A 12,383-nucleotide genomic window follows, 5' to 3' on the forward strand; every position below is an offset into this window, starting at 1 on the left:
ACATCTTATTTTCTAGAACAGTATATCTTACCTAAAAAGGGAGTTACCCATCATTTGAAATAATTACTCATAATGCTGTAAACAGGAGGATATAAATTTCTGAAAATCTTTATTGAGTTTGAACATATATATCAAGAATAATACATTTACTCCAAGTATATGCTTTACTTTTGTAGTCAGTAGTAGCACAACTTATGTATTATCTGTGATTTACATTAATGAATAATATACAGTTTTAATTAACAATTCTATGGATCCCCTCATATATGGTGGGGATCCACAGAACCCTCATAAACTGCATATTGTTGTTACCAGAATAAAAACTACAAGAAGATGTCCATATTGGGAAAAAGATATAATAAAGATGCTTAAATTAGAAAAAGCACATACCCCTCAAGTTGACAAGAATATCCCTTCAGTGAACGCAAAATTGAAAGTGGTTAAGCATTTGATAAGAATCAAGCCCTTGAAGTTGCCACAAGGACTTCCAACAGAGGAGAACATGTCTAACATGTGCCTCAAAAGCACTGGGGAATTAGTAGTTCAGTGGCATCTGAAGCCCCCGGAGCAGAAAGCAGATGAGGCCTAGTGCCTGAGCAGCTTCCAATTGTAAAATCCAAATTGTTTTTATTTAAAGATAGTGAGAAAGTGTTCTCATTAAAATATGTTTTAAAAACCAAAAAAAAAAAAATTCTAACAGGTTTCATAGTAAGAGTCTTGCTAGGTATTTGTACTCTTTCCCCATGCTATTTTTAGATTATCTTAATTTAGTAGTTTGAGGATCATACTGATATTTAGAAAAGTAGATAATCCTGTTCAGATATAGTCTCAAATTCCCTCTAAAACTTGTAGTTCAATTGAAATGTCCTGAATATTGAGAAATGTAACTGGCAAAATAAGTGGGCTTTGTATGTATATGTTTAATTAAAGTGAATTTTAAATAACATCATTTTAATAGGTAATTTAAGAATCTATGTGAGTAATTATTTCATTTCTTAGATAAAAATTAATTTGCCTATGTAGTTTTTCAGTGAAGCTCTGACATTAGATAATCATTCTATTTTAGGATTTGTAAATGAAGGCTGATGTTCTAAGAAATCTCCTAGAGGAGAAAGTTAATCCCTGAATCCCCTGTAAATATTTTACTCACTACTTAAATTCCTTCCTTGTGGGCACCTTAAAATTATCTATTAAATAATTCTGTATTATCTGTTCAAAAAGTAATTGCAGTAATTTCATTTCTTTGAAGAAAAATAATTATTTGACTTTTCTAATTAAAGGATTTACTTCCCATGTTAATTATATTCATATAATTTTACTCAAGGAGTTTATTTTACTTTATATAATTTGCAAGAGCATTGGTTTAGTCATCTTAGTAATCTACAAGTTGCCAGAATTTAATTATTCTGAGGAAACCAAATCAAATGTTATCTAGATTGCTATACAACACTATGCAAGGAGAGACATTTTCACTCCTATTTCCTTTAGGATTTGGTTTCATCCTCTCAATTGTTAAAATTAGTTATAATTGTTTGTTATCCCTTCTCTTTTAAAAGTTTTATGGAGTTAAATAATTACACATATTTCCCCCAAGCTTGCTGATTGTCACTGTTCATATCTAACATAAGATATCTATTAGATTTCCTTCCTGAGGAACTCAAGGAGGTCTCCTCCCTGAGAATAGGACTGAAGAGTAAGTAGACATTTTCCTTGCAAAGAACAAATGTTCAAAATCCCTGCAAAGAGATAATGCTCAAAAGTAAAATTTGCTCAATGAGGCCAGGCACGGTGGCTCACACTTATAATCCCAGCACTTTGGGAGGCTGAGGCGGGCGGATCACAAGGCCAAGAGATTGAGACCATCTGGCCAACATAGTGAAACCTCATCTCTACTAAAAATGCAAAAATTAGCTAGGCCTGGTGACACATGCCTGCAGTCTCAGCTACTCAAGGGGCTGAGGCAGGAGAATCACTTGAACCTAAGAGACAGGGGTTGCAGTAAGCCAAGATCATGCCACTGTACTCCAGCCTGGTGACACAGCGAGACTGTGTCTCAAAACAACAACAACAAAAAAGATAAATGTACAGTTCCAACATCTAGGGAGCTTATTAACAGGGATTTAGAAACTGAAACCCTGGTATTTCCAGCAAGTAGAGGTCACGACTTCACCCGCTTAAATATTTTCTAACTGCAGATATAGATTTTATGTAACTGTAATATTAATGAAGAAATACCTAGAACCTATCTAATGCCTTTCCATAAAGGACTATGATTATGTGATTCCATTGACAATAAAAGAGATTTATCAGAACATTAAAGTTAATCCATCTCCTATGCCTCTAAGTAAAGCTATGTATTTCCATACTATATTAGTCTATTCTCATGCTGCTAATAAAAACATACCCAAGACTGGGTAGTTTTTAAAGGAAAGAGGTTTAATTGACTCACAGTTCCACATGGTTTGAGAGGCATCATGAAACTTGCAATCATGGCTGAAGGGGAAGCAAACACATCCTTCTTCACATGGTGGCAGGAGTGAAGGAAGGAAAAAAAAACCTTATAAAACCATCAAATCTCATGAGAACTCACTATCATAAGAACGGCATGAGGGTAACTGCCCCCATAATTCATCTACTTCCCACCAGGTCCCTCCCATGACACACAGGGATTATGGGAACCACAATTCAAGATGAGATTTGGGTGGGGACACAGCCAAACTATATTACATACAGTGATAATTAAATTTGTGTGGCAACTTGTCTTGATTAAGGGATACCAGCTATTTTATAAAACATTATTTTGGAGTGTGTCTGTGGGGATGTTTCTGGAATAGATTAGCTTTTGAATCACTAGATTGGGTAAAGAAAATCTGCCCTTACCAATGAGAACAGGCATTATCCAATCTGCGAAGGCCCAGATAGCACAAAAAGGCAGAGGAAGGGGAAATTCATTTTCTCCTTCTTCTGCTCTTGGACACTGGAGCTTGTGATCCTCCAGCCTGCAGATTTTGGGACTTATACTAGTTGCCCCTCACCTCTCAGACTCTGGCTTTGAACTGGGACTAAGAGTTACACCATTAGCTCCTCTGATTCTGAGGCCTTTGTATTCAAACTGAATTATTCCACTGGCTTTCCTGCTTCTCCAGTTTGCTCACTGGCATATCACAGAACTTCTTGGCCTTTGTGTTTGCTTGATCCAATCTCATAATGAATTCCCTTTTATATATCTGTATATGTATCCTATTAGCTCTGTTTCTCTGAAGAACCCTGACTAATACACATATTAAAATGGCTTCAGGGGCAAAAGAAAATATCTCTTTCTATTTGAAGAACTTAGTTGAAATCCTTATGGAAGGAAAGAACTCAACAGTGTGCAAAAGTATATCACATTAGCAAGGGAAAATGGTGCACTCAACATCTAGGCATTTTTCCCGGAAAATCATTTTCAAAATGTCTACATTTCAAATTAGTGATTACATTACAAGTATGTGTACCCTCTGTGGAGCTTTATAAATTGAGTGTCTTATATGATATCGTCTACATTGTTGTAAACTTAAAGTTTAAATTTTCTAGTATTTAATTTCCAATATTCACATATCTGTCCTTCGACAACTAGAGCTCAAGAAACCTAAGTAAAGATAAGTATGAATTTGCTTTTTACCCTTAGCCCCTGGCAAATATCTTGTCCTCTGCTTCCATGAATTTGACTCTTACAGATACTTCATATAGGTGGAATATTGCAGAATGTGTCCTTCTGGGCAAATATGTCCTTCAAGTTAATCCATGTTGTCTCAAATGGCAGGATTTCCTTCTCTTTTGAATTGTACTCATAGTATACACATATATATCAGATTTTCTTTATCAAATCACCTGTGATGGACACTTGGGTTGTTTTCATACCTTAGCCATTGTGAATAATGCTGCAATGAAAATGGGAGTGCTGATATCTCTTAGAGATCTTGATTTCAATAATTTTAGATATTTATCCAAAAGTGGGATTGCTGAATCATACAGTAGTTCCATTTTTAACATTTGAGGAAGCTGCATAAAATGCAAAATAAGCTCATCTCTAAATTTCCAGCTTTGATGGCCTTTAGATGTGAACTGCATCATTGGCTCTCCCCTGGGTCTCCAGGCTGCCAGCCTACCCTGCAGATTTTGTATTTGCCAGTTTCCATAATCATGCAAGCCAATTCCTTAAAATAAATATCTTTCTGTATGTGTGTGAGTATACACACATGTGCATGTATGTGCACACACACACACACATACCATGTGTTCTATTTCTCTGGCGAACACTAACACATTAGAAAAGGAGAGATATGGGATGGAGAGCATGACATATGTTTATCAATATCTGGAGAGACTTCATGGAAATATAACCAGATTTATTTTGTGTGATTTTTGAGAGATCCAGCTGCCTGGATTTAAATTAGAGGCTGGTAGTTTTCAGCTTAGAGAGAAGACAACAAAATTGACACACCAATACAAAAAAAAAAAAATTGAAAGGGATTGACAGGTGAGACTGCAGAATTTTAAAGTGTGGGTTGTTTATAAAGTTAGTGAGGCAGCTGTTCAAAGGTATAGTTTCAGTTGTACTAGATGAGTAAGCTCTAGACATATGCTGTAAAACATAGTCCTTATAGTTAAAATACAGTATAGTTTGTTAAGTTGGTAGATATTATGTTACATGTTCATCTACAGAAACAATGAAAGGGACACAGGGAAACTTTTGGAGATGTTGGATATTTCTATTACTTTGATTTTGATGATGTTATCACAGATATATGCCTTTGTCCAAACTCATCAAACTGTACATTAAATATGTGCAGTTTTCTATATCAATTATAACTTGAAGCTGTTAATAAATACACAAAATGATTTATATTGCTATATATTGAAATTGTCATCAGTTAGTTTACCTTTATCCATATTCCTAATCAATAATGTAACATTCAAGGTCAAAATATTATATTGAATGTTTTTTTTCTTGAGGCAGTTTCTCTCTCCATCACCCAGGCTGAAGTGTACTGATGCTGTCACAGCTCACATCACCCTCAACATCCCATCCAGGGCTCAGGTGATTCTCCCATCTCAGCCTCTCAAGTAGCTGGGACAACAGGTGCCACCACTATGCCCAGCTATTATTTTTTATTTTTTGCAGAGACATGGTTTTACCATGTTGTGTAGGCTGATCTGGAGCTCTTGGGCTAAAGAGATCAGCCCACCTTGGCTTCCCAAAATACTGGAATTATAAATGTGAGCTGCCACACCCAGCCTAATCTTACTATTACATTATGTTTGTTTTGTGTATTTGCTATGTGTGTGTATACTTTGAGTTGTAAGTAAAAAGTAACTTGAGAATGTTATTTTTATTCCTTAAACCTCTGTGTGCTAATTTCAACAAAGAGTGCTTATGAAATTGTAGACTCAAGGAATCCCTAAGTCTTGAACATGCCTTAAATATGTTACTAACATATTCAACCTCTTTGTACTTGCAGGTGCCATCACATTAAAATAAACTCGCCTGCCACTAGCTAATATCTCCCCAAGAACACAATGTGGCAGATAGTTTCTCAGCCCTGCATTGATTTCCAAAAATTTCAGGGGTAGCTACTGATCTCAAGCAAAAACTTAATGAATCTTTTTTGAATTGAACCATGTCAACTGGAAGCAAGAATCACAATAAGAAAATAAAATTGCAACTAGGAGAATAGTCATCTTATACATGCCATGACTTTGTACCTTGACATTGATTGACAGTCATCATTGACTCCAAACCCACTGAGTTGAAAATGTGTAGAATCTTCTGTTTTCATCTTGAACCTTTTCCACCAGGAGAGTATAGAAAATGGAGTAGAAAAGGAGAGAAAAAGTAAATTTAATAACAAGTGAAACATGTTAGCTGTCCAAAGAAGCATAAGCTCTGCTCCAAATATATTTCATAATTGCAGAAAATTGTAGAAAGACAAACCAGGGCTCATGTAAGCACACGGCGCTCTTCTACTCTTCTGTAATGCTGTCCCCAGAGCAACTTAAACACCTCAATCCTTCATGTTGCTGAAACCAAGATTCATCCCTCCTGAGAAGTAAATTGGCTTTCATTTTCAGGGTCTGTAAATTTAAAAATGCATGTATTTGTAGTTTTGCACAAAATCGTAACTGGTTTTTATACTAGATTAACAACTCTTAAAAAATTAAGTGGCAGACAAATCTATGATTAACTCACTAAAATAAAAACAGGCATTTAATTTAGTAGCTTTTTGACAGTTTTTTATTTTTTGGTGAACTGTTTACAGTAAAAATAATTCCATAACAATAAACTAATAGCAACATTTGGCACATTATGCCATTTTACCCTTTTCATGTTTATGATGGGATTTTTATTAACAAATGAGTTTTTACATACGTCCAAACTTTCAGGGAACTGAAAAACTGTATTATAAATAAAATCCTTAATAAAACGTCACATCTGAATTAAAAAGGGAAGATTCAGTATTTTCTTTAAAAAAAAAAAAAAAAAAAAAGGACAATTGGGCCAGGCGCGGTGCCTCACACCTATAATCCCAGCACTTTGGGAGGCCGAGGCAGGTGGATCACAAGGTCAAGAGAATGAGATCATCCTGATCAACATGGTGAAACCCCGTCTCTACTGAAAAAAAAAATACAAAAATTACCTGGGCATGGTGGCACGCGCCTGTAATCCCAGCTACTCAGGAGGCTGAGGCAGGAGAATTGCCTGAACCCAGGAGGCGGAGGTTGCGGTGAGCCGAGATCGCGCCATTGCACTCCAGCCTGGGTAACGAGAGCTAAACTCCATCTCAAAAAAAAAAAAAATAAGTAAATAAAAAAGGACAATCTTTTGCAGAAATTTGGTAGAACATTGCATTGTAATGTTGGGCCGGTGATTGCGAATTATCTTGAAATGAGTAGAATAAGAATAATCGGCCAGTTTTTAATAAGTATCATACACAATTGAAGAATATATTATGTGTGTCCAAATATTAGAAGGGCTCTCTGGCTTTGTTATTGTTGACGGTGAATATGTAAATCAAATCTTTATATTCAAGGCTTGTATTTACCTCTGCTTCACCTGACAGATGTAATAACTTTCAGTATTTTATTTGAAAAGGCTAGAATTTATATATACACATGGCAATTGAACCCCTGTGGCTGACACCAGGGCATTCCAGGAGAATACTGACATTTAAGGCTGTCTTGGATTTTTTCCCCAAAGAAGGAGCCTTTAAGTGGGTCATGGCCCACAGGTATTGAACTGCTTCCCTTGCTGACAGCTATTTACCAGAGCACAGTCCAGTAAAAGAGGAGGATTAAGAAGCTCCAATTGATGAGAAAATAGCATTCAAAGTTGAAACTTCCTTGTACTCCCAGAACTCAGCTTTTGAAAATCTTTTAGCAAAACCATTGTCAAGGAATGGCATAATCACAGAATAGAGTAAGAAGATTTACAATTCTTAAGCAGAAAAAAATGCATTGAGTTTCTACCTTATAAGGGCTCATAGGAAATAGCCATGTGAAACTGAATCACAGGGAGTAGTCATTGATCCTTTCAAACTATGACAAAAGGTTTTAGAAGAAAATACATCTTTCCATTATGCAACCCCAGATGAAATATATGCTAGAAAAAAAAAAACATGTGAAATAATGAAATGTATGTTCTATTTTATTTGGAATAATTCCTATAAGCAATAAAAATATAAAGTTAAGATTATTTTTACTAACCTGAAAACTAATGTGCCTTGTATATAAGAGAATCCAAAAAAAAAAAATGTATATTGAATGAGCTATATGCTGAGGCCATTTATTTCCCTGGAGTTTGCATTCAATTGATTGCTTCTATTAAGTTGAATATAAAATATGTAAGTGACAGCTAAGGGATGGAAACTTGAAGAGCAGATGTTTTAATGAAAAACCAGGTTTAATCTCATAAATGTCATATATGTTTTCTTTGTATCTTCTTTTTCCCATGTTTTCTAATTGAAAGGCTATTCTTCCATTTTATATGGATTTATGGGTGTCTGTGAGAGTGTGTGTGTGTGTGTGTGTGTGTGTGTGCACGCCTGTGTGTGTTTGAGGGAAAGATCCATGAGTTTACTGAGTCGCCTCAAAAAAAGAACATTTCCTATTAGGGCCTAATGAAATGATCTGAGACTGATTCAAGGATTACTGTGAAGAGCTGAAAATTTTTCCTTGCCAAGATAATCACAATTTTGACAGTTTGGTTTCAAAAAGGAAATGTTAATAATAAGATGTAGTAAGTACTCACTGCTAATCATACTGAGGGCTCGTCTAAGCACTGTACATGAATTAGCTCATTGATAGTCACAAACGCCTATGGAAGGAGGTTCAATTAGTATCCCTATCTTACAGATAAAAGTTCAATATTCAGACCAAAGTTATGTAATCAGTAAGTAATAGCATCAGATATTAAACTCAGGAATGTTAATTCTTTTTTTAAAAAATTATGTATTATACTTTAAGTTCTGGGGTACATGTACAGATCACGCAGGTTTGTTACATAGGTATACACGTGCCATGGTAGTGGTTTGCTTCATCCATCGCCCTGTCATTTACAGTAGGTATTTTTCCTAATCCCTCCCCAATCCCCCACCCACTGCTATTCCTCCCATAGTCCCCATGCCCTAAGGCCCCACTGTGTGATGTTCCCTTCCCTATTTTCCTGTGTTCTCATTGTTCAACACCCACTTGTGAGTGAGAACATGCGGTGTTTGGTTGTCTATTCTTGTGTCAGTTTGCTGAGAATGATGGTTTCCAGTGTCCTCCATGTCCTTTTTTATGGCTGCATAGTATTCCATGTTGTATATGTGCCACATTTTCTTTATCCAGTCTATCATTGATGGGCATTTAGGTTGGTCCCAAGTCTTTGCTATTGTGAACAATGCTATAATAAACATATATGTGCATGTGTCTTTATAATAGAATGATTTATAACCCTTTGGGTATACACCCAGTAATGAAATTGCTGGGTCAAATGGTATTTCTATTTCTAGATCCTTGAGGAATCGCCATAAAAACTCTAGAAGAAAACCTAGACAATACCTTTCAGGACATAGGCATGGGCAAGGACTTCATTACTGAAACACAAATAGCATCGGCAACAAAAGCCAAAATAGACAAATGGGATCTAATTAAATGTAAGAACTTCTTCACAGCAAAAGAAACTATCAATAGAGTCAACTGGCAACCAACAGAATGGGGAAAAAATTTTGCAATCTACCCATCTGACAAAGGGCTAATACCCAGAATCTAAGGAATGTTAATTCTTAAGTTACACAATTTAAAAAAGAGAATAGGAAGACATTCTCTTTTCCTAGTTGTTAGGAGAACACATATTAGTGGTTCAGAAGTCAGAAGACACATGTATCATCTTGATGTGCAACCTCAACTCTGGGATCCTCCCTATCTATGAAATCAATTCAAGATCACCATCTCACAGCATACTATATGCATTTGATAGGATCAAATATGTGTAACATGCGTTTTTGTAAATTGTCAAATTCTGTATTTTATATAGCAATTCTATATTTTATATAACACTGCATTTTCAAAAGCTCCGGGAATAAGATCATTACTCATTTTCAAAATATTAAACTTCTCCTTTCCTCTTCCCAAGTGAAGGAAAAGAGTGAGCAACAGCTTTTCTTGGGTGTGGACTTTAGGTCAGAAAAGCAAATTGTGTCTATTTTTTTGATTAGTAGAACATCTATTTCTTATTTACTAATTGGATTCATGTAACTCACCAATATAAACAGCATAATTGTCTGATTTATTTTAAGACCCAGTTTGTCTATTTCAAAAAAAAGATATACCAGACTTTATCTCAAAATATCAGGCAACTTTCAAATCATTGAAAGAAATAATTTATCATTTTTTACTGTATTGTTATATTTGCTTACTAAGCCTAACAGAAAAGAAGTATGTAATACCTCATTAAAGCAATTGTCCTTGATGTTTCTAAATGAAAACTGTGAAACAAATACACAAATTATAGTTTCTGAGATTTGAATATTGGAGTAGGACCACAGTAAAATTTGATACTTAAAATTATATAAAGGTATCACATAATACTGTTTCCATGATAGGCCATAGACTAATAAACTCAAGTTTCATACACTCTACACTTAGAATATTTCTATTTTAAAAACTCCAACTAAATAAAAGGAAAGAACTAAAATGTACTGCTTTTTCAAAACATGATATGCATCTTTATAGTGTGTTTTGTCTATTGTTTGATTTAATTATTATAACAGCCCCATAAGGAATATCTTATAATTATTTCCACTTTAATAAAGGTAGAAGAAATGTGGCAGAAAGTTTCCTTATCTAGCCCAAGTTCCCAAAGCTTATGGGTATTAAATATATTTGGCTATAAACTAAAGAAATCTCACTCCAGAGTCTGCATTCTTAGTGACTCTTCTTTAGCAAATTGTATTGATTTGTAACATCAATTAGACATAATATCATAATCCATTTTTTGATTCAAAGCCAGTATTCTCAACACATTCTCAGGGAATCAGATGCATGTAGATCACTTTGGTGACTTTATATATATATATATATATATTTTTTTTTTTTAAGGCAGTTTCAATAAACATAGAAGTGTAGCTATCTCTTCAACATACTGATTTAATTTCCTTTAGATATATGTTCAGTGGTATTATTGGATCATATGGTAGCTATATTTTTAATTATTTGAAGAACTTTTATATTACTGTTTGTAATGGCTGTACTAATTTGCATCCTCACCAAGAGTGTATAAGAATTCTCATTCTCCATATCCTCAACAGCATTTACTTTTTATCTTTTTGATAATGGACAGTCTAACAAGGGTGAAGTGATATCTCATTGTGGTTTTGATTTACATTTCTCTGATGATATTAGTCTGTTCTCATGCTGCTACTAAAAACATAGCTGAAATTAGGTAATTTATGAAAAAAACGGTTTAATGGACTCACAGTTTACATGGCTGGGGAGGCCTCATGATCATGGCAGAAAGCAAAGAAAGAGCAAAGCCACATCTTACATGGCAACAGGCAAGAGAAGTACAAACGAGCCCGTATAAAATCATCAGATCTCATGAGAACTCACTCACTGTCAAGAGAAGACCATGGAGGTAACTGACCTCATTATTCAACTACTTCCCAAACACATGGGGATTATGGGAATTATAGCTCAAGATGAGATTTAGGTGAGGACACAGCCAAACCATATCATTTAGTGATGTTGACCATTTTTTTAATATACTTTTGCTGGTCATTTGTATGTCTTTTTTTATGACTGAGTCAGAGTCTTACTGTGTTTCCTAGGCTGGAGTGCAATGGTGCAATCTCAGCTCACTGCAACCTCTGCCTCCTGGGTTCAAGCAATTCTCCTGCCTCATCCTCCTAAGTAGCGGGGATTACAGGTGCCTGCCACCACACCCAGCTAATTTTTGTATTTTTAGTAGAGGTGGGGTTTTGCCATATTGGCCATGCAGGTCTCAAATTCCTGACTTCATGATCCCCCCACCCTTGACCTTCCAAAGTGCTGGGATAACAGGCATGAACCACCATACCTAGCCCATTTTCATGTCTTCTTTTGAGAAATGTCTATTCAGATATTCTTCCCATGTTTCAATTGTTATTTATTTTACTATTGTTATTTGAATTTTTTATATATTCTGTGTATTAACCTCCAGACAGTTGCACAGATTGCAAATATTTTATCCTATTCTGTAAGTTGTGTCTTCACTCTATTGATTATTTCCTTTACTGTCTAGAAGCTTTGTAGTTTAAAGAAATCTCATTTGTCTATATTTGGTTTTGTTGCCCATGTTTTTGGGGTTTTATCCAAAAAATACTGTGTAAACCAATGACATGGAACTTCCCCCAATGTTTTTCTCTAGTAGTTTTTTAGTTTTTTGTCTTATTTTGAGGTCTTCAATTTATTTTCAGCTGATTTTGTAAGTGTTGAGAGATAGAAGTCTAATTTCATTCTTTGGCATGTGGATTCAGCTTTTCCAGAGAAATTTTTTTTAAGAGACTGTCTTTTTCCTTAATGTGCAGCCTCTGTGCCTGTTGAAAATCAGTGAGTTGTAAATGCATTTCTGGGTTCTGTATTCTGTTCCAATGATCTATGTATGTGCTTTTATGCTGGTACCACGTTTATTTGGTTATTATAGCTTTGTAGTGTATTTTAAAGTCAGGTGGTATGTGGCTTGCAGATTTGTTCTTTTTCCTTGGAATTGCTTTGACTATTTGAAGTCTTTTGTATTTCCATGTAAATTTAAAAGTTGTTGTTGTTGTTGCTGCTGCTGCTGCTGTTTTGTTTTTTGATTTCTGTGAAGAACTTCCTTGGAATTT

This window comes from Cebus imitator, unplaced genomic scaffold (genome assembly GCF_001604975.1).
Source record: "Cebus imitator isolate Cc_AM_T3 unplaced genomic scaffold, Cebus_imitator-1.0 Scaffold7, whole genome shotgun sequence".
NCBI classification, from domain to species: domain Eukaryota; kingdom Metazoa; phylum Chordata; class Mammalia; order Primates; family Cebidae; genus Cebus; species Cebus imitator.